The sequence below is a fragment of the Sinocyclocheilus grahami genome, unplaced genomic scaffold (assembly GCF_001515645.1).
Source record: "Sinocyclocheilus grahami isolate Dianchi unplaced genomic scaffold, SAMN03320097.WGS_v1.1 scaffold1999.1, whole genome shotgun sequence".
Classification (NCBI taxonomy): Eukaryota; Metazoa; Chordata; class Actinopteri; order Cypriniformes; family Cyprinidae; genus Sinocyclocheilus; species Sinocyclocheilus grahami.
This window is the reverse complement of record NW_015507178.1, coordinates 74,745-96,285: the sequence shown is the minus strand read 5'-3', so window position 1 is coordinate 96,285 and position 21,541 is coordinate 74,745. Positions and strand designations below refer to the sequence as shown.

Here is a 21,541-nt window from a genome sequence, read left to right as displayed (position 1 = left end):
TCCATCAATCTGTTCCTCTGTCTGCTGGAAGTGAAAGATCAGACTCTGTCCAGAGAGATTCAGGAGTTTGTGAAATCAGACAAACACTCAGGAAAGAAACTCTCTCCTGCTCACTGCTCAACAATCACCTACATGCTTCAGATGTCAGAGGAGCCGCTGGATGAGCTTGATCTCATTAAATTCAACACATCAGATGAGGGAAGAAAAAGACTGATACCAGCTGTGATCAACTGCAGAAAAGCTCTGTAAGTATTCATTCATTCATGTAATTACAGAAGAAAAAGATTAGTCTGTAGCTGTGACTCAAACTAATCTATAAAATCATAACCCTGGTTTTATTACTTATATAAAAGTAATTTATTTCTCATATGAGCACTGAAGCAGAATATAAGCAGTTGAAAGCAGACAGTAAAAGCACAGCTGTGTTGGAAAACATGTTTACAATCATCTCACATTAATAATTCTTCATTTAATATCCAAACAAAGTATTACTTAATATTAAAATACTTTATTTTCAAAGAAATATAAAAACTAGATAAAAAAAGAGGAAACAGTGCTGCAATAAAAACAAAAGAGATCCTGTTATTCACAAAGTTTTGAGCCATAGAGATAACTGAACAAAATTGGATTTCTCCAAGAATCTGAATGTCTCACTTAAACAGATGCGATAACTGAAAATTTGATACGGACAAAGGTTTTTAAAAATCTGTCTAAATATAAAGTTGTGTAGCCCAAAGAGAGTTTGCGTTTCCATTCATGAGACACATGTAGAGTGAAAACAGTCGCATGATCTACTAAACTCACACAAGCACACAACAAATCCAGAAACACACAGTAATAGAGAAATACATGCGAGGTCTGCACAAAATACACACACTAATGGAGACACATGCTGGTCAGACTGTAAATGCAATAAATGCACAGACCAAACATGTAATGAAACCTTTACAAACTAACTGCAAATGTTTATTCAAAGTCTAATCTACTAAATCTACAAATCATGCAATACTGTACCACTAAATAAGAAGATATGTGATATGTAATATGTGTTTCTTTATTAATTGTAGGGCATTATAAGTGTGTTTATGGAGAGCTCAGTTAATCAGATTAATTAGAGACGATCACTAATCATTCTTCCTTTTTAATTAAACACAAAGGGTCATGAATGATTCTTACATTATCAAACTGACCCAAGACAGTCTGTAGAGTTAAGAAAATAATGTACAAAATCAACATTTTGAAACTTTTCAAAACCGTATTACACTAACTGAACCTCAGTTGTGTAACCTTTACACACAAGTTTCAAATGCTACAGCTTTCTTTAACCCTTACTTTAACCCTTACTTTTCCCTTACCTTAAGATCTTTCTTTTACACATGTAATTTGGCCAGAATCCCACAGGTAAATTATCTGCAAGCAGAGATTGTGCTGAAATAATGTGTTTGTGGCACACATCATTCATGCTGTTACGACCCTGATCTTGAGTCGGGGAAGAAACAAAGAAAGAGATCTGGACCCACTGCTACCGATTGTGTCTTTATTTTAGATAGATGTGTTTTTTTCATCACCACTCAAATTTAAAGGGCCCTTTCTACAAGATATAAAATAAATCTCAGGTGTCCCCAGAATGTGTCTGTGAAGTTTCAGCTCAAAATACCCCACAGATCATTTATTATATCATTTTGAAAATGCCTATTTTGACATGCTGTTTTCGTGCTTGTATCTTTAAATGCAAATGAGCTGCTGCTCCCCACCCCCTTTTCCAGTATAGGGTGGAGCCTTTACAGCTCGTACCTCAGATACTCTGTTAAAAAAGATCTCTTTGGTTTTGATTATCATGTCTAACGCGCTGAAATTATGCGTTTTAAAGCCATATCTGTTTAAACCATAGACTGTAAAAAAGATGGATGACGCGTCGTCTCCAGTTTCTTCCACTATAGAAAAGTAAAGCCAAAACATTCTCAGTATGGCGGCTGTCATCTTACAAAAGTTGCGTCATTTGGAGCCAGAATCTGCACGGCAGTGATCGTGAGGTGGAACTGCGTTATCAAAGTCCCGCTCAAACTCTTGCAGACCCAATCGCAAGATTACAATCATGATGCTACACCCCGTTTTTATAGCATCAAATAACTAATTAAAAGCAAACTTATTAGGAAAAAGAACACTTGAATATACATAAGCATGCTAAGAACTACCTAAAATGACCTATACTGGGTCCAGCCACAAAACGTTTTGGCTTCACTTTTCAGCACTTGTGCGGCACACTTGGTTTAAACTTCTGATATAGTGTTTTCTGAGTGCACACATCCAAAGCACACACACAGAAAGCGGCTGCCACACGGCATGTGAGTACTAAACTAAGTTTCTTGTCAGAGAGACCAATCCACTTTGAGTGTAACTAAATAAACCAATGGACATTGGCATGCATGGGTATAAGAGCCAGCAGGTGCACTGCATTAATTCATCCGTTTGCGTCAGAGCCGATCGGGTGTTACGACACATCAGTGGTGGTCACGGTCTCACAGAAGAAAAAAAATAATCTTTGTGCAGACAGCCACACCAGGAGTGTGCAGTGACCAGCTCCCCTGCGTGCTTCAGCTGTAAAAGAGCAATCTCTAAAAGAGCAATACGGGTGATTGCGTCTTTTTAAAGATGTTTTTTCACGTGTGTGACTGGATGTGGTCGTTTCCTGGCGCCTCAGGATGGTCACGATCGCTGCCTCACATGTCTGGGTGTTAAGCACGCTGAGGAAGTGTTCGTGGATGGTGCATGTTCTTCTTTTGGGGACATGACCATCTCGGAGTTTCATAAAAGACTCCGTTACCCAGAGGTGGCCATCCTCGTACAGGTCTCTCAGGGCTTTGGCTTGATGGACCTGCAGTAACGCCATGGCGTGGAGGGCAGAAGCCGCCTCCCCACAAACTCTGTAAGCACTGCCAGTTAGGCCTGACGAATACTTACAGGCCCGTGAAGGGGGTCACGGAGCTGCATCGGAGGGCGAACTCTCTCTCTCCGGGGATGATGACCCGGTTTTGTTGCCCCCTTCGGGTGTGGTAGCGTTGTCTGAGCCAGACCCAGAGATGACGGCTAGATGACGGAAAGTTGTGGTCTAATGGTTAGAGAGTCGGACTCGTAACCCAAAGGTTGCAGGTTCGAATCTCGTACCGGCAGGGATTGTAGGTGGGGGAGTGAATGTACAGCGCTGTCTTCCACCTTCAATACCACGACTGAGGTGCCCTTGAGCAAGGCACTGAACCTCCAACTGCTCCCGGGCGCCGCAGCATAAATGGCTGCTCACTGCTCTGGGTGTGTGTTCACATGTGTGTTCACTGCTGTGTGTGTGCACTTTGGATGGGTTAAATGCAGAGCACTAATTCCAAGTATGGGTTACCGTGTCACGTCACTATGCTTTCCCAGGCTGTCAAGAATGTCGGGCTCGTATGGAATCCTCCACCGCATCCCGATCCTTCGAGGCTGGATGAATGGTTTCTCGGTGGAGGTTGCTGCACCCCCTCCGTTGCCATTCTTCCCGGAGGTGCATGAGGAGCTCACAAGATCGTGGAAGGCACCTTTTACTGCACGAAACAAATCTTGTAGCTCCTCTGTCCTCACCACCCTCGATGGTGGGACCACTTCGGGGTACACGGGCATTCCGTCGGTGGAGCAGTTCTCGGCAGCACAGAAGCAGACTGAGGTGATTAAGCACATCATGCGCCGTAGGAAACCTACTGCTTCCACTTGCCATTGGCACCCCCCTGCGGCCACCCCCGTTCCCACGCAGCCGCAGCAGCCTTCCAACAGGCACCGTCGTGGAGCCGGTTGCAGGCAGGATGCCCAGCCCATCCAGGCCACCACCGAAGCTGGCGGCAAGTGCAAGGGGCCCTGAGATGGGCAACCCGGAGATGGAGGAGACTGCTCATCGGGAGATGGTGACAGCACCACTCCCTCCCCCGGAGGAGGGCCGGGTGGAGAATCTTTTGTTTAATTTTGTTTTTGTTCCAGCGGTACCAAGGACTTCTATAGAAGAGCAGTTTCCTCTGTCTCTGGGTCTCAAGAGGAGGAAAGTGGTGAATCATGCATCACAGGATCACTTCCTTCCTCCTCTCTTACCAGCGGGCAGCAGTGGGTTGCCCAAGAGCACCACTCCTGCCCATTTGTGGAACCAGGCAAGGCCTGTAGCACTCGAATCCCCGCATCATGTCTTCACATGCCGCACAACGAGGAATCAGGTGAGTGTTACACTTCGCACCCAGACCCCACCCCCTGCCGTCACTGTTCCACCACGCTGCCCCACCGCCTCTCGGAGCCTGGCTAGCGCTCCCCAGTTCGTCTCGGTGGCACCTGCGGACCATCAGACTTGGCTACGCAATTCAGTTCACCCGATGTCCCCCTAAGTCCAGGGGCATCCGGTTCACTTCAGTCAAGGCTGTCGATGCCCCTGTCTTGCATGCAGAAATCGCAGTCCTGCTGGCAAAGGACGCGATAGAGCCGGTCCCTCCAGCCAATATGATGTCGGGTTTTAGATTCCTTACTTCACTTTGCCCAAGAAAAGTGGTGGGTTACGACCGATCTTGGATCTGCGAATTTTGAACGTGCGCTTCACAAGATTCCATTCAAGATGTTGATGCAGAAACGCATTTTCGAGTGCATCCATCCCCAAGATTGGTTTGCAGCAATCGACCTGAAGGACGTGTACTTTCATGTCTCGATCCTCCCGCGGCACAGGCCATTCCTGCAGTTTGAATTCGAGAGTCGGCATATCAGTACAAGATACTGCCCTTTGGGCTGTCCCTGTCACTTCGCATCTTCACCAAAGTCATGGAGGCAGCCTTTGTTCCCTTGAGAGAACGGGGGGTGCACATCCTCAACTATCTCGATGACTGACTCATACTCAAACAAGTCTCGCTATCCAACTAGCTACAAAAAACCTGCCAAGAAGTTTCTAGTAATTCTGAAGACCTTGATTAGCTGGTTCAGGTGTGTTTAATTAGGGTTGGAGCTAATCTCTGCAGGACAGTGGCCCTCGAGGAACTGAATCAAACACCCATGCCCTATTGGATTGGAGTGTGGACCCAGACCAGCGCTATATAAATGGCTTATATGCTGCTGACTGCTCATTTACCTCCTTGAACTTCTCGGCCAGCTATTCAACGGATGTACAAAAAACCTCAGAAGGCAGAACTGGTGCATCAAGGAGAAAGTTCTCTTTCTCTCCAGTGTTGGCCAAATTCAGCCTTGACTACTTTTTTTGTGGCGCAGACAGCCAAATCTAAAGTGCGGTGCAGCTCAGCTACTGCTTCAGGAGAAAGTCCCTGCCCCTGGTCCAGGTCCTTCGGCAGATTTGCTTGATAAGCCTGCAACACAGCCATTGTCAGCCTCTCCTGCTGCCATATACATTCTACCATTTAAACATTTAAGGACTGTCCCTGTTTCCCCGTGTCTTCACGAAGGTTGCGGATGGGGCTCTTGTTCCCCTCAGGCATCTTCAACTATCTCGATGATTGGCTTATACTAGCACAGTCTTGGGATCAGATGTGCGCACACAGGGACCTGGTGCTCAGACACCTCAACCAGTTGGGTCTTCGGGTCAACTGGGAAAAGAGCAAACTCGTGCCAACACAGAGGATCTTTTTTTTCGGCATGGAGTTGGACTCGGTCAGCCAGACAGCATGCCTCATCCAGGAAAGTGCTCAGTCAGTGCTGAACTGCCTCAAGACTTTATCAGGCAGGACGGTGGTTCCACTGAAATTCTTTCAGAGGCTCCTGGGGCATATGGCTGCAGCTGCGGCAGTAGTTCCACTCGGTCTGCTCCATATGAGACTGCTTCAGCACTGGCTCTATGGCTGAGTCCCGATGTGGGCATGGCTACGCGGTACTCATCGGGTTCAGATTACACTGGCCTGCCACAGAACCTTCAGCCCGTGATCAGATCCTTTGTTCCTTCGTGCAGGAGTACCCCTGGGACAGGTATCCAGGCATGCTGGGGTGTTCACGGGGATGCCTTTGCCACCGGCTGGGGAGCCACGTACAACGGGCACGCAGTGTCTCGAGTTGCAGACAATACTGACAATACTACGACCGTTGCATATATCAACCGGCAAGGCGGTTTATGCTCCAGTAGCATGTCGCAACTCGCTCGCCACCTCCTCCTCTGGAGTCAGAAGCATCTGAGGTCCTTTCGCGCCATCCACATCCCAGGAGTGTTCAATCGGGCAGCCGACAAGCTGTCACGAGCAGCACTTCCAGAGGAGTGGAGACTCCACCCCCAGGCGGTCCAGCTGATCTGGAGTCGGTTCGGAGTTGCTCAGGTAGACCTGTTTGTATCTCCAGAAACCACCCACTGCCATTGGTTCTACTCCCTTACCAAGGCAACGCTCAGCACGGATGCACTGGTACACAGCAGGCCCAAGGGTCGGCGCAAATATGCATTTCCCCCAGTGAGCCTGCTCGCACAGATACTGTGCAAGGTCAGGGAGGACGAGGAGCAGGTCTTTTTAGTGGCTCCATATTGGCCCAGCAGGACCTGGTTCCCAGAACTCATACTCCTCACGACAGCCCCTCCCTGGCTGATTCCTCTGAGGAAGGATCTGCTTTCTCAGAGACGGGGCACCCTCTGACACCCACGTCCGGACCTGTGGAAACTCCATGTGTGGTCCCTGGACGGTTCTAGAAGGAGGTTCTAGGTGACCTACCCCAGGAGGTAGCTCTCACTATCGCTTCAGCACGAGCTCCGTCCACAAGATTGGCCTATACGCTGAAGTGAAACCTGTTTGTCGAATGGTGTTCCTCTCACCAGGAGGACCCCCGGAGATGTTCAATCAGAGGCGTGCTTTCCTTCTTGCAGCTTGTGTTGGAGTGAGGGCAGTCCCCCTCCACCCTTAAGTTTTACGTTGCTGCTATCTCCGCCCACCACGATCCCATAGAGGGGAGGTCGGTCGGGGAAGCGCGATCTGGTCCTCAGGTTCCTTAGGGGGGCCAGGAGGTTAAATCCTCCTAGGCCTTCCTCCCTACCCTCTTGGGATTTGGAATTGGTGCTAAGAGCCCTACAAACTGCCCCCTTCGAGCCTTTGGAGTCAGTCGAGTTGAAGTTTCTTTCTATGAAAACCCTACTCCTGATTGCATTGGCCTCGATCAAGAGGGTGGGGGACCAGCAGGCATTTTTGGTCCACGAATCGTGCCTTGAGTTTGGGCTGATTCCAGTGCAACACTGAGACCCTGGCCCGGCTACGTGCCCAAGGTTCTTACCACTCCCTTCAGGGACCAGGTAGTGAACCTGCAAGTATTGCCCCTGGAGGAGGCAGACCCAGCCCTAGCTTAGCTCTGTCCTGTACGCACACTGTGACAGTATATGGATAGAACTCAGAGCAGCTCTTTGTCTGTTATGGTGGACAGAAGAAGGGGAAGGCTGTCTCCAAGCAGAGGATGGCCCACTGGATAGTGGATGCCATCACCTTGGCCTATGAAGCACAAGGTGTGCCCTGCCCACTCAGGCTGCATGCTCACCCACTAGGGGTGTCGCATCCTCCTGGGCGCTGGCTCGTGGTGCCTCGCTACCAGATATTTGTAGAGTTGTGGGCTGGACGACTTCTAACACGTTTGCGAGGTTCTATAGCCTATGTGTCGAGACGGTTTCCTCCTGTGTTCTCACCTCAAACGGGTAGTGGCACTGAGAGGCCCGGTTCAGAGTCTGCTTGCGGCGTCTTTAACACCTGATTCTCCAGAGAATGATGCAGCCTGATCCATCTCAGAGAATTCCATGTGCAGTAGGGCCCTACGGGGTTACTCCACGTGAGTAAATGTCACTTAACCCCCTCTGGGAGGAGGTGATTCCGCAGCATGCCCCTTCCAAATGGATAGGGCATGCTTTCCCAGTGTTATCCAAGTCCTACTGTTGGGTTGCGAGGAACAGCACTGGTCAACCTTCTCTGTGTAGAGCCCGGTCCTATCGTCTGCCTTATAGGAAGGGTCAAGGGGCCTACACAGGGCACTGGAGGGGGCAACACCTGTGGTGCGTTGACCAATTCGTCGGTCATCACCGTCATGACGTGGAGAGTGACCGACTGAAAGGGAACATCTCGGTTACGTATGTAACTCTCGTTCCCTGATGGAGGGAATGGAGTCGTCATGTCCAGTCGCCACAGTTGCTGTACCACCGCTAACAAATAAGAATTGCTCCAGAAACTTGTATGGAAGTTTTAGAGTGTGGGATTTCTTCTTTTTTTTCATTGTATGCACCTATATATGATTGTCAGGTGTGTGTGACCTTTATACTAGTTTTCCAAAGGAAGCAAATAGAAACAGTGTTTGAGTAACACATTACCAGTAATGAGAGTTACGTAATCAGATTACTAATTATTATTAAAGTATTATTATTAAAATAAAGTAGCACATTACTTTTAAATTTACAACTGAATAATCTGTAACTCAAATAAGTTCCTTTGTTTTCCCTTTTATTGACTGATGTGTCACCTGTCCCATGTTGAGAGAAATTGATATACATAAATATACCAAAAATCTAGTTTTTTTTATTTTTATTAAAAAAAACAAATAGCCCAAGCTAGCCAAGCCCAGGTCACAAAAAGTAATGCAAAAGTTCCATAAAAAGTAACTAAGTAATACAATTAGTTACTTTTTATGGAGAAACGCAAAAATGTAATGCATTACTTTAAAAGCAGCTTTTTGATCGAATGATATCATGCAAAGTTTAATCAATGATTATAGGTGGGTTGTGTCATGAACACACTTACATTTTGTGCTACAGTCTGATACAGCATGAGATCCAGCAGTGTTGTGACAATCAGATAATCTGAAGGTTGATTGTAATATGACAATAATCTGATGATATTGCTATGCATGAAAAGTCACTGCATTACTGAAGTACTGCATTAAACATGCACAAACATCAACAATCAGCTTGTGAAACTCAACAATGGTGACCATCAACAAAAATTATCGCGCTGCAAGTCATGATGGGCGCTTCCATAGTACAAAACTCATCCATGGCTCCCAGCATGCATTGCAGTTATTTTGTGATGTTCAAGGTTGATCTGTTTATCTGAATGTTTTATTATTTCCGTTGTTGAGGTTTGTGTGAACGTTAATGTCAAAGTGTGCCTTGATGACCAGTGAAGAATCCTTGCACAAAAAATGTCATTGCTTTGAGAGACAATCTATGTTCATCCTGTTTCAGTGTAAATGCATAACAGCAACATTTCCGTTAGACATAAAGCACTTTATGTATGAATGTTGCCAACAAACATAGGATATTAGGATATTTTGCATAGGATATTAGATATGTGATCAATAAAAGTAATATTTTATTGTTATGCACAGAATACAGAAAACATGACTTTATCCATCCATCTCGTCATTGCATGTTATTCTTTGTTACAGAATTGCAGGATGTTGGCCTTTTGTTCAGCACTGTGAAACTGTGTGTTCAGCTTTACAATCATCAAACTCCAATCTGAGAGAGCTGGACCTGAGTGTAAATGACCTGACGGATTCAGGAGTGAAGTTGCTCTCTGATGCACTAAAGAGTCTAAACTGTCAGCTGGAGATACTGAGGTTTGACTTTAACATTCTCTCATTTACTGTTTCATAACTATACCCTTTGTATATTGTAATGTGAATGTATCAGTAGCATTTGTTTGCTTTAGGGTTTCTTTTAAGACTATGCAGTGTGGATTATATAAACACTTAGTAGTGTTATGCTGGGTACACACTAGGCTTGCCGAGATAGAAGGTGCTGACGGTGATACCGTTGTTAAGCGTGCAACACCGGTTATGTCACATCCCCACCGCGGCACCGACCCCCACCGTCATTTAGATTTTTTTATAGTAATAAAAATCATTTAGTTCAGTAAAAGAACAGACACTACAATTAAAAACTGAACGGGGCTGCTCAATGCAGCGTGCCGAACGACAGTCGCATCACAGATCAGATTTCATTTCTCCAGTGAGGAGAGTGAGTCGAGCTGACTGAGAAGAAGAGTGGGGTGAGGTGAGACAGAAAAGACGATGGCAGAAAATTTAGTTTCGAAACGAAATGCAAAAGTGCCTGTTTGGCAGTATTTTGGATTTTGAGAAGCCTGTTGACTTTTGCTGTTTATCTAAGGTGATTTTTGAAGTTTTTTTAAACATTTGTTTCTTATTTAATTGGTTCCACAGTGTTTGCTGATTTTTACTTTATTTAAACTTTGTGTAATTTATTTATTTTATTTTACATCAAGGTGCCATGCCTCCAAGCTTTCTTATTCGTTTTGCTAGTAAACTTTCTACATTTCTTATTTATTTGGTTATATATTATACATGTTTACTTATTTCCAGTTTTGTATAGGCTACCTATTTAAACTTTATGAAAATGATTTGTTATTTTATATTAGGCATAGCCTGCCCTATAGCATGGTGTATTTTTATTTGTTTTGTTAATTAAAGTTCTATGTTTTATATATAGGTTAAAGTGAGTTTGACATTGTATTTTGTTGTTGCATTCAAGCAATTGATGCTGAATTGCCGATAATTCGAAAGTGAAAGTAAAATTAAAAAATTTAAAGCACGGTGCTTTTAAGCTATTTAAAAGCGAAGGAAAGAGAGGAAAAGAGGGAACGCCCCTGCGGTGATACCAGTATTATTGGTGTTGTCACACATCGATTAACTGGTGGGAAAATTTCCTCACCGTCACAACCCTAGTACACACCACAAGATAATTGGCCTGATTTTGAGCCAATTTCTCCCCTTCCAACAATTCTAGGTAATGTCCCGATTATTTTGGTGGTTCTAAAGATTATCTTGGTGTGATCAGAAATCCTGATGTGTGGAGGGAGCCCCGAGGACAAACGTGCGTACAATCTGGAGATTATCACGTGAAACGAAACAATATCCAATCAGAAAGCGAGCTGACAGAAGACGGAAGCATAACAAAAGCAGTCATCACAATGTCTTCCTGCCTATCGTCCGCCATGTTTATTCTTAAGTCCCGAGAGATTTTGCGAGATTTCCCGTGTTCACAGTCGGGACTCTGGTTCTGTTGTGGGGTATGCTGTCTTTGTCACATTGCGGCAGACCACACACACTATAGGAGCAAAACGGTGTCCTCATGTTTGTGGTCTCTCACATTTTGAAAATCTTATAAGATTTTTAAAATCTTTTAGTGTGTACCCAGCATTAATTTTATCAGCCCATTAGAACAACCCAGGCGGTGCCTTCATGGAAACTGAGGACAAACTGGTTGGGTCCCAGTTAGGTAGCCTAGGTGTGACTTCATTGGGCCCCATATGCATGTATTTGTATACAGTATATACACTGAACAAAATGATAAACGCACTCAAGTCGGTTACGACGACGAACTGCAGTCAGATCGAGACCCCGATGAGGATGACGAGCATGCAGATGAGCTTCCCTGAGACGGTTTCTGACAGTTTGTGCAGAAATTCTTTGGTTATGCAAACCGATTGTTGCAGCAGCTGCCCGGGTGGCTGGTCTCAGACGATCTTGGAGGTGAAGATGCTGGATGTGGAGGTCCTGGGCTGGTGTGGTTACACATGGTCTGCGGTTGTGAGGCCGGTTGGATGTACTGCCAAATTCTCTGAAACGCCTTTGGAGACGGCTTATGGTAGAGAAATGAACATTCAGTTCGAACATTGATATGCCACACCTGTGAGGTGGATGGATTATCTCGGCAAAGGAGAAGTGCTCACTAACACAGATTTAGACAGATTTGTGAACAATATTTGAGAGAAATAGGCCTTTTGTGTACATAGAAAAAGTCTTAGATCTTTGAGTTCAGCTCATGACAAATGGGGGCAAAAACAAAAGTGTTGCATTTAATTTTGTTCAGTGTAGTTTAATTTATCCATGTTTAAATCTTTATCTCTCTATCATTATGTATAGTCATTATCTTGCTCTTTAATGAAAGCACTGTCAAATCATATGCATAGTTACTGTACTAATGCTAATAAAAAAAATAATTACATAACTAGAGTAATTGTAAAAGGTGAAATAAGTTGTATGCATGTAATATTTTAACCATCATCACTCAAATCACAGGCGAACACGGAGAACTACATTTCATTACATTACATTTTATTTCTATAACACAACAAGAAGAGAGATATATCCTCTGGCCACAGTGGGCATTTATACACATACACATGTATCCCCTCTCAGTATCGGATAAACTTCTCTGTTGGTGCTTTAAATAAACACCACAGCATGGATCTGTTTTAATAAAACAATTTTAACAAACAAGATTCGAACATACAGTATATACATACCTGTAACATAACAAGGAGAGAGAGATATCCTCTGGTGACAGTGGGCATTTATACATGTATCTAAAAGAGCAAACAAAAATAAGAGATTCAACCACATTTGAGTCAAAAATATGTTGTCAGCCATGCTATGCACATGGTGGGTAAATTACATCTAAACTCCACAAAGTTGGTCACATTCGATTATAGCATATTGTTAAACAACATCTCTTAACTTTAATTTAGGCATTATTTGTGAAATTAACAAGTATTAAGTTACAAAAGAGCTATAATTCCACCACCAAGGAACAATAAACGAGCCGTGCTTCTGTGTTCTGAATCACCACTAAATCACAACATTCTGACCAAGGAATGAAGAAAACAGTGAGCATTTAACTAAACACAGGTGGGATTAATTAGAAACCTAGGAAACTAACAAAGGGATTAATAAGACTAAACTGAAAGGAAACACAAGAAACAGAAGCAAACACACAAATAAGAAAAATAGTTTGAATAATTATTATAAATGATTATATAATTAAATGACAAGTGATTATAAATGGATGGGAAAAAAGACGAACAAATGAATATAAAGTAAAAAAGTAAAACAACACATTTATGGTGCTCTCTTGAAATAACACACACAGGTTGCTACAAATAATCATTACATCCTTTACTCATTACAAACCAGTTTGACTTGTCTTTCATACATCTACAAAAGTTCTTATTAAAAATTGACAAAGGTTAGCTGTAGTTAATGTTGATGTTTCATTGAAAATAAGTTTAATTTGAAGTGTTTAGTGAATAAAGTATTGTAGTTTCATGCCTGACTTTTGACCTTTTAGTTTGTATAATCATTCCAGATGAAATTGCTTCATTAAAGGCAAAACACCATAAACCTAAGTCTGAACACTGGCTAACTCTGACAGAGGGGTGAAGAGAAAATGGAAAACAACTTGAGGTATCATATGAGATACCAAGGAACTCTTTATCTTATTATGAGAAAGTAGTAAGATGGCAAAGTCAAACATTTCCACCCATATACAATGGTTCCGACGCCCATGGATAAAACTAAAATTATCATTGAAACTATGAAAAAGATCTTTAGCTAGTTTAAATTTGCAGGAAGTGCTTTTGTAAGCTCATATCTGTTGCTACTATATAGCTGGAGAGGAAAATTTGGAACATTCCTCAACTATTAACAAAGAATAAAAGGATTTGATGCCTTTCCTGTCATGTAATTGTCCAGCTGCCCAATGATAAACTCCATGAACCCCTGATCAAACTGAACTCAGCACTTGTTCAGTAGGCTACTAGAGGCTCTGGAATTAAACACATTATCCGTTCTTCACCACTCCAATTAACATCATCTCTTGGGCTTGACTAGAAAAACCTCCTGCCTCTGTGCTTCAGATTATAAACCCTACTTGATGAGAACATCAGTGTCACTATTTGTCTTTTATCTCTCTACGCAGGCTACATAGGTGTAATCTCACTGCTCAGTCTTGTGATAGTCTGTCATCAGCTCTACAATCTTCAAACTCTGTCCTGAGAGAGCTGGACTTTACTAACGATGACCTTCAGGATTCAGGAGTGAAGTTGATTTCTCTTGGATTGAAGAGTCCAAACTGTAAGCTGAAGATACTGAGGTTTGTTTTTGAACACTTTATTTTAGTTTATTTCTTTATTTATTTTGCATTAACTTATTCACTAAAAAATCATATTGTTAAGGTTTTTTCTGTATGCAATGGCTGTTTTTCTTGTTTAGATTTTCCTTATGTAATCTCACTGCTCAGTCCTGTGAGAGTTTGTCATCAGTTCTACAATCCCCAAACTGTGTCCTGAGAGAGCTGGATCTGAGTAACAATGACCTGCAGGATTCAGGAGTGAAGCTGCTCTCTGATGGACTGAAAAGTCCAAACTGTCAGCTGGAGATACTGGGGTTTGTTTTCAAACACTTTTATTATTTATTTTTGTTTATTATTTATTTTGCATTAACTTATTCACTAAACATCATATTGTAAAGATTTTTTTCTGTATGCAATGGCTGTTTTTCTTGTTTAGATTTTCCTCATGTAATCTCACTGCTCAGTCCTGTGAGAGTTTGTCAACAGTTCTACAATCCCCAAACTCTGTCCTGAGAGAGCTGGATCTGAGTAACAATGACCTGCAGGATTCAGGAGTGAAGCTGCTCTCTGATGGACTGAAAAGTCCAAACTGTAAGCTAGAGATACTGAGGTAAATGTTTTTTCATAAAAATAAAAAAAAACGTCTTTACGTTACGTATGTAACCATGGTTCCCCGAGTGAACGAGACGCTGCGTTAAGAATCGCTTTGGGAACACCCCTGCGTGACCACGTTCTGAAGCACTTGTACAATCAGCCCAATGGAGCAGCGAGACGTCACAAGCGAGGTGGCATATGCATCAGGAAGTATAAAAGCGCATCCAGCAGAGCACAAGTCAGCTTCGACGAAGTAGCGCCTGCAGGGATGCAGGGAGTATGGCAAAGAGACGCAGCATCTCGTTCCCTCAGGGAACCATGGTTACAGACGTAACCTAGAGACGTTCCCCTTCAGGAACTCGAGCTGCGTCGAGAATCGCTTTGGGAACGAGAATACCCACTGCGACGTACAACCAAGTCCCTGCCTGTGTGTGTATCTCATGAGCACATCACGAAGAGAGAACTTGGGAACCTGGGGTAGATGCCAGGTCTAGGTTATACAAGCGGACAAAAGTGTGTGGAGAGGACCAGCCTGCCGCAGTACAAATGTCCTGCAAGGCCACACCCAAGTTGAAAGCTTTGGAGGCCGCCATACTCCTGGTCGAGTGCGCTCTGACCCCCAAAGGAGATGGGAGGCCAGAGGACTCGTAGGCTAGTGAGATGGCCTTGATCACCCACCTACTCATAGTCTGCTTGGTCGCCGGAGATCCTTTCTTTGTCAGACCAAAACAAACAAACATCTGATCTGCCTTACACCACGGGGCAGCTCTGTGTGTGTAAGCGTCCATTGCTCGAACTGGAAAGAGCAGATTAAGCCTTTCTTGGCCTACTTCCTGGAACTGAGGAGGACAGAATGCCTGAAGTACTATGGGCCCTGGTGTAGAAGTGGGCACCTTAGGGATATACCCGACCCTCGGGTAAAGGAATGCCCTAACCATGCCTGGAGCAAATTCCAGGCACGAAACAGAAAGTGCCTGAAGATCCCCGATCCTTTTAAGTGAGGAAATGGGGAGGAGAAAGATGGTCTTTAGCGTGAGAAACTTGACTGAAACTTCTTCTATAGGTTCAAAGGGGACATTGCATAAGCCCTCCAGTACCACAGCCAGGTCCCATGAGGGCACCTTAGTGCGCAGTACCGGCCTCAGCCTCAGGGTGCCACAGAGGAAACGAGTGATAAGTGGGTGTTTTCCCAATGATTGACCACCCAGAAGGGCGTGGTAAGCAGCTAAGGCCGCCGCATATACCTTCAGAGTGGAGGTAGATAACCCTGCAGAGAATCGCTCCTGCAGAAACTCCAGAACTATATCAATTGGGCAGTTGACTGGGTCTTGCAGTTGCTGTCTGAACCATGAAGCGAAAAGCTTCCACTTCAAGGCAAACTGTTTCCTAGTGGCGGGAGCTCTGGACTGGAGTATAGTCTCAACAACCTCAGTTGAGAGACCAGATGCTAGGAGCTGTGCCCCCTCAGGGGCCATGCCCACAGCTTCCATAACTCCGGGCGGGGGTGAAGAATGGTGCCCCCCACCTGAGAGAGGAGGTCCCTCCTGATCGGAATCTTCAGCAGAGAGCCGTCGAGGAGGGACACCAAGTCCCCAGTGGAGCTGGATGCGTGAGGGTGAACCAGAGCAGACAGTGTCGTTTCCTGTGACGCAAATAGATCCACATAATGTGGCCAAATTTCCTCCAAAGGAGCTCCACCACCTCGGGGTGTAGTCTCCATCCCCCGGGCCTCAGCCCCTGTCTCGACAGGATATCTGCCCCCTGATTGAGATACCCAGGGATGTAGACTGCTCTTAGTGAGAGGAGCTTCCCCTGAGCCCACAGAAGGATCTGGCGCGCCAGCTTGTACAAGGGGCGCGAACGCAGACCCCCCCTGCCGATTGATGTAGGAGACCACCGATGTGTTGTCTGTGCGGACAAGCACATGATGCCCCCTTAGGTCTGGAAGGAAGTGTGTCAGAGCTCGAAACACGGCCAGCATCTACAGGAAGTTGATGTGCCAAGAGAGATGATGGCCTTCCCACAGACCCTGGGCAGAGCGGCCACTCATGACAGCCCCCCAGCCCGTAAGAGAGGCATCTGTTGTTAGCGTTACACGACGACAAGGAGCCCCTAACATCGGGCCTTGACCCAGGAACCAACGTTTCTTCCACATGTCCAAGGCACGTAAGCATTGCCGCGTGACCTTGATCATGCGAAGCGGATTCCCCCTCAGGGAAAATCCCTTGGTTCTGAGCCACCACTGCAAGGGTCTCATGTACAGCAGGCCAAAAGGTATCACGTTGGACGCTGCTGCCATCAGGCCCAACAGCCTTTGAAACTGTTTGACAGTGAGTGACTGGCCTTCTCTTACTCTCCTGACTGCCGAGAGGATTGACTCGATACGAGCAGGAGACAAATGTGCCTGCATTGAGGTTGAGTCCCACACCATGCATAAATAAGTGGTTCTCTGTAGTGGAGAAAGCACACTTTTCTTGGTGTTTAGTCTTAACCCCAGCTCTCTCATATGGGCGAGGACAACATCTCGATGCCGAGCCGCCATCTGCTCCGATTGAGCTAGTATTAACCAATCGTCGATGTAATTGAGTTTGCGGATGCCCTGGAGTCACAGAGGAGCCAGAGCAGCATCCACACACTTTGTGAAAGTGCGGGGTGAGAGTGACAGGCCGAAGGGAAGAAATCAATATTGGTATGCTTCTCCCCCGAAAGCAAACCTCAGGAACTTCCAGTGTTGAGGAAGGATGAAAACATGGAAATAAGCGTCTTTGAGATCTATCGTAACAAATTTGATTTGCGATACTATCTGCTTGATTGTGAGCATCTTGAACCGAAGCCGTTTGATAGCGTGGTTCAGAAAACGGAGATCTAAGATCGGACGCAACCCCCCATCCTTCTTCGGAACGACTGGGTGAGGACCAAGAAAAGGACAAGCCCGTCTCGGATCCCTCCGCTAAATCCACTTGCGATCCCCATGACAACAGTCTACGCTGCGCCTCGGCAACAGCGGGACCCCGAGCCTGGCCGCTCTCCTCAAACACGGCCAGGCGAGAGCAGAGCATGCGCAGCGAGAGCAACTCGCAGTCATGACAATCAGCTCCCTCGAGAGCTGACCGTGCATGCTCCACTCCTAAACAAACAACACACAGATCATGTGTATCCCCCACCACCAGATATCGTGGGCAGGGAGGAACACAACGTTTTTTGACATGATATGAATGCTTGTGCTGACAGACAACAATAAATAGGACTGACACATACACAGAGCGCTACTGAAGAGCAGAAGCTAACGCTCTGCCGGATGTGCTTTTATACTTCCTGGTGCTTACGTCACCCCGCTCGTGACATCTCGCTGCTCCATTGGGCTGATTGTACACGTGCTTCAGAACGTGGTCACGCAGGGGCGTTCCCAAAGCGAATCTCGAAATGTAGCATTTGCTCTCAATGGAATGCCAGAACACAAGTCAGAAACAACATTTGCAGGCATGATTTTTTTCATATTTCTATAGATGTCTATATTTCTCACCTTGTATGGTTTATGACCCATGTGTACTGAATAAATTTGAAATTATTTGAAAAATATTTTTTAATATTCAAATTGCAAACTATTTTAAATTATTTCATGAATGTAAAGCTTCCGACAGCACTGCATGAGCTAGCAGCGTCATCTAGCGGCTGTGTGTGGGAAGGCCATAGCATCTCAGACAGTAATAATTGCATAGATTATTAGTACTTATACACACATTCAAACTTCTCATTAAATATTTCTGCCCAATTCAAAACAAGTGTGTGTACACATGAATTTGTTCTTAACCTTGTCCTAATGTCAGTGAATTTAGAGTATTCTAAATGTGTGTCTACATGCATGAGGTTATTCGTTTGCATAAAACATGCCCAGACCATCTCCATATATTATTATATTTTTCGCCGTGTCATGAGCAGGGCTGTTTAGTATACCGGAATAGATGTGTCATAAAAAGAAAGATAGCGAGTATGTACGTAACCTGCTGGAATGCATCACTGAATGATTAGTTTTAAGTTTTAAACCGTTTATCTTTGACAGTAATGGTGACAAAATAAATATGCACACCTCAAATACTGGCTAATACTGTACAGTAAAAACTAAGCACTCTTCAAGCACTACCGTTACTGTAATATTTCACTCTAACAGCAGTCAAATACCTGAAACTTTAAGCATTTATCCTATATGATGAATAATTAGTTGAGATTTAATTTTATAATACTATATGGATGTTCATTAGCAAAAACAGATAACTCTTTTTATTAATTATCATAAATCGTTTTTTTTAATTGTGCATTCCAAGTAATATTAATCAAACTGCAGTTGGGTTGTTTTGATTAAGTAATAATAACAAAAAAAAAATACAGGTAACTTACAAAATTAAAGTTCTTTGAAAGTATCTTTTTTTATATATATTGAAAGTTTGTTTTTTGGCAGAAGCGGATAACTCCACATTTCATGTTTCAGATGATACAGTGTTTTTGTTTAACTCTGTGTAATCTCCTCAGCTGACAAACGCCTCACAAACTTTGTTGTTGTGAATACATGCAATACAGGGGGCTTTTTTAACACATGGCAGTCAGTTCTTTTTTTTTTTTTAAACGTGGCGTTTATCGGTTTTTGAAAATTAACTCTTCATATTATTATTATTGTTATTAAACTATATCAATTTACATTTCCATTCTAGTAACAATATATAAATATGTTGATACTGTTCTTACTGGAGCATAAATATATCTTTTTACTTTACTTGTTACTTTTGTGACTGAAACTACAGAAAATAACAGCTACAGCACAAATGACTGTGTCAAACTAATGTGATGTGGACTGTTGCTGTGTGTGTCTGTAGGCTGTCTGGCTGTATGGTGACGGAGGAAGGCTGTGGTTATGTGTCTTCAGCTCTGAGTTCAAACCCCTCACACCTGAGAGAGCTGGATCTGAGCTACAATCACCCCGGAGATTCAGGAGTCAAGCTGCTCTCCGACAAACTCAGTCTGGACAAACTCAAGTATGTTGAGCAGAAACGTTTTCAGGTCTTAATTAAACTCTTACATCTACACGAGTCTATGGGGTTTGTAGAAGATGTAACATTATGAAGGATTTAAAGAGCAGCAACACACACACCAATTTAAACAAAAAAAAAACTTAAATAAGATTCATTGGCTTTAGGGACAAGGTCAAACCAACAAAAATAAAAGTTCTGCCTGCGGAGTAAAACCTTAACTAAACTGCTCAAAGAAAACCAAATTAACAACAGAACAGTACATTAACTCCCTAACTAGCCACAAAACAGGAGACCGCAGTGAAAATACAAGCTTCCATATAAGGTGGAAACAAACATAATCAAAATGATAACAAGTTTAAATTGCAAACATTCACAACTTGTAAATTATTGTAAGCCTCACTTAGGTAAATTATGGAGTCACTGTCATAGTAAATTAGTTAACATTACCTCCGATTATAAAATTCAATTCAAATTTATATGTGTGGCGCTATTCATGATACACATGATTGCAAAGCACCTTCACAGAAAATGTGAAGCTGGTAATTTCTAGTTTCCATGGGATGCCCATCCCGTAGCAGAAACAGAAAAGCAAATAAAGAAAAATAGGTGTAGCTGCTGTTCAAACCATTTCAAGCAAAGAATGATAATGTGTATTCAATCAGATAAAACTGGATTACAAGGTTATGAGATACATTATGTGAATGCTTGGCTACAGAGATGTGTCTTTAACCCTCTTGGGTCTGAGGGTGTTTTGGGGCCCTGGAGAAGTTTGACATTTACATTAAGGTTCACAAATGACTAATATTGGAATTTAAAAATTCATTATTCATATCTAATGAAGTCATGGTTGTGGTTTTATGTCCCCTATCAGTTTTTAATTATTACAGTGGATAGGCATCATGAACTTTTGCAGAGAATCATTAGTAAGATACAGAGTAGCTTCTGGTAAGAAAAGTGGATGAGATACAAATGAGAAAAACATAAATTCAACACCCTTCAGTCTCGCTATATACAGTAGTCAACATTTGAAGTGGCCTAAAACCAAAACAATACCCTTTCTTAGGACAACGTTGATTAACTTTTTTGATCCACTTCAAATGTTGACTACTGTAATAGACAATAGTCTATTTTTGCTGCATCATGAAATAAATCAATGAACTCAAAACTGTTTGTACTAAATCTCACAAATATAGATATTCAGATGAAATGATGAATTAAAAATAGTGTAGTCATTGATCAAAAGTGCTGAGATGAGATTTGATGTGGAAACATTTTACTGCTGCAGAATCTCTGAGCTTTAGAGCAGATCAGCTTCTATCCTGAAAATAAAGACAAACATCAAATAACAAATTACAGTTTTGATTTTACATGTTGTTTTATCTTGATTATCTTGTTTTCAAAATCATAACTGGAATCATAATGTGATGTTGTGTTTGTTGACTGACTGAATGAGTCTGTGTGTGTTTTATAGTGTGAATAATGGAGGAGAATCCAGGATTACAGCAGGACTGAAAAAATGTATGTCTACACACTCTCACACACCCCTCACGAACTCACACACCTCACACACACACACACACACACACTCACTCACTCTCACACACACACACACACACACACACTCTCACACACCCCTCACTCACTCACACCTCACACACACACACACTCACTCACTCTCTCACACACACACACACACACACACACTCACTCACACACTCACTCTCACACACACTCACTCACTCACCCCTCACACACTCACTCACTCACTCACTCACTCACCCCTCACACACTCACTCACTCACTCACTCCCCTCACTCCCCCCCACCTCACACACACACACACTCACTCACTCTCTCACACACACACACACACACACACACTCACTCACACACTCACTCTCACACACACTCACTCACTCACCCCTCACACACTCACTCACTCACTCACTCACTCACCCCTCACACACTCACTCACTCACTCACTCACCCCTCACACACTCACTCACTCACTCACCCCTCACACACACACTCACTCACTCACTCAC

The 21,541-nt window shown here is 43.7% G+C and overlaps 1 pseudogene; it reads left to right on the top strand.

Annotated features, from left to right (window-relative positions):
* LOC107573661 (NACHT, LRR and PYD domains-containing protein 12-like) overlaps positions 1–21,541 on the top strand; it is a 36,116-nt pseudogene that overhangs the window by 1,742 nt on the left and 12,833 nt on the right.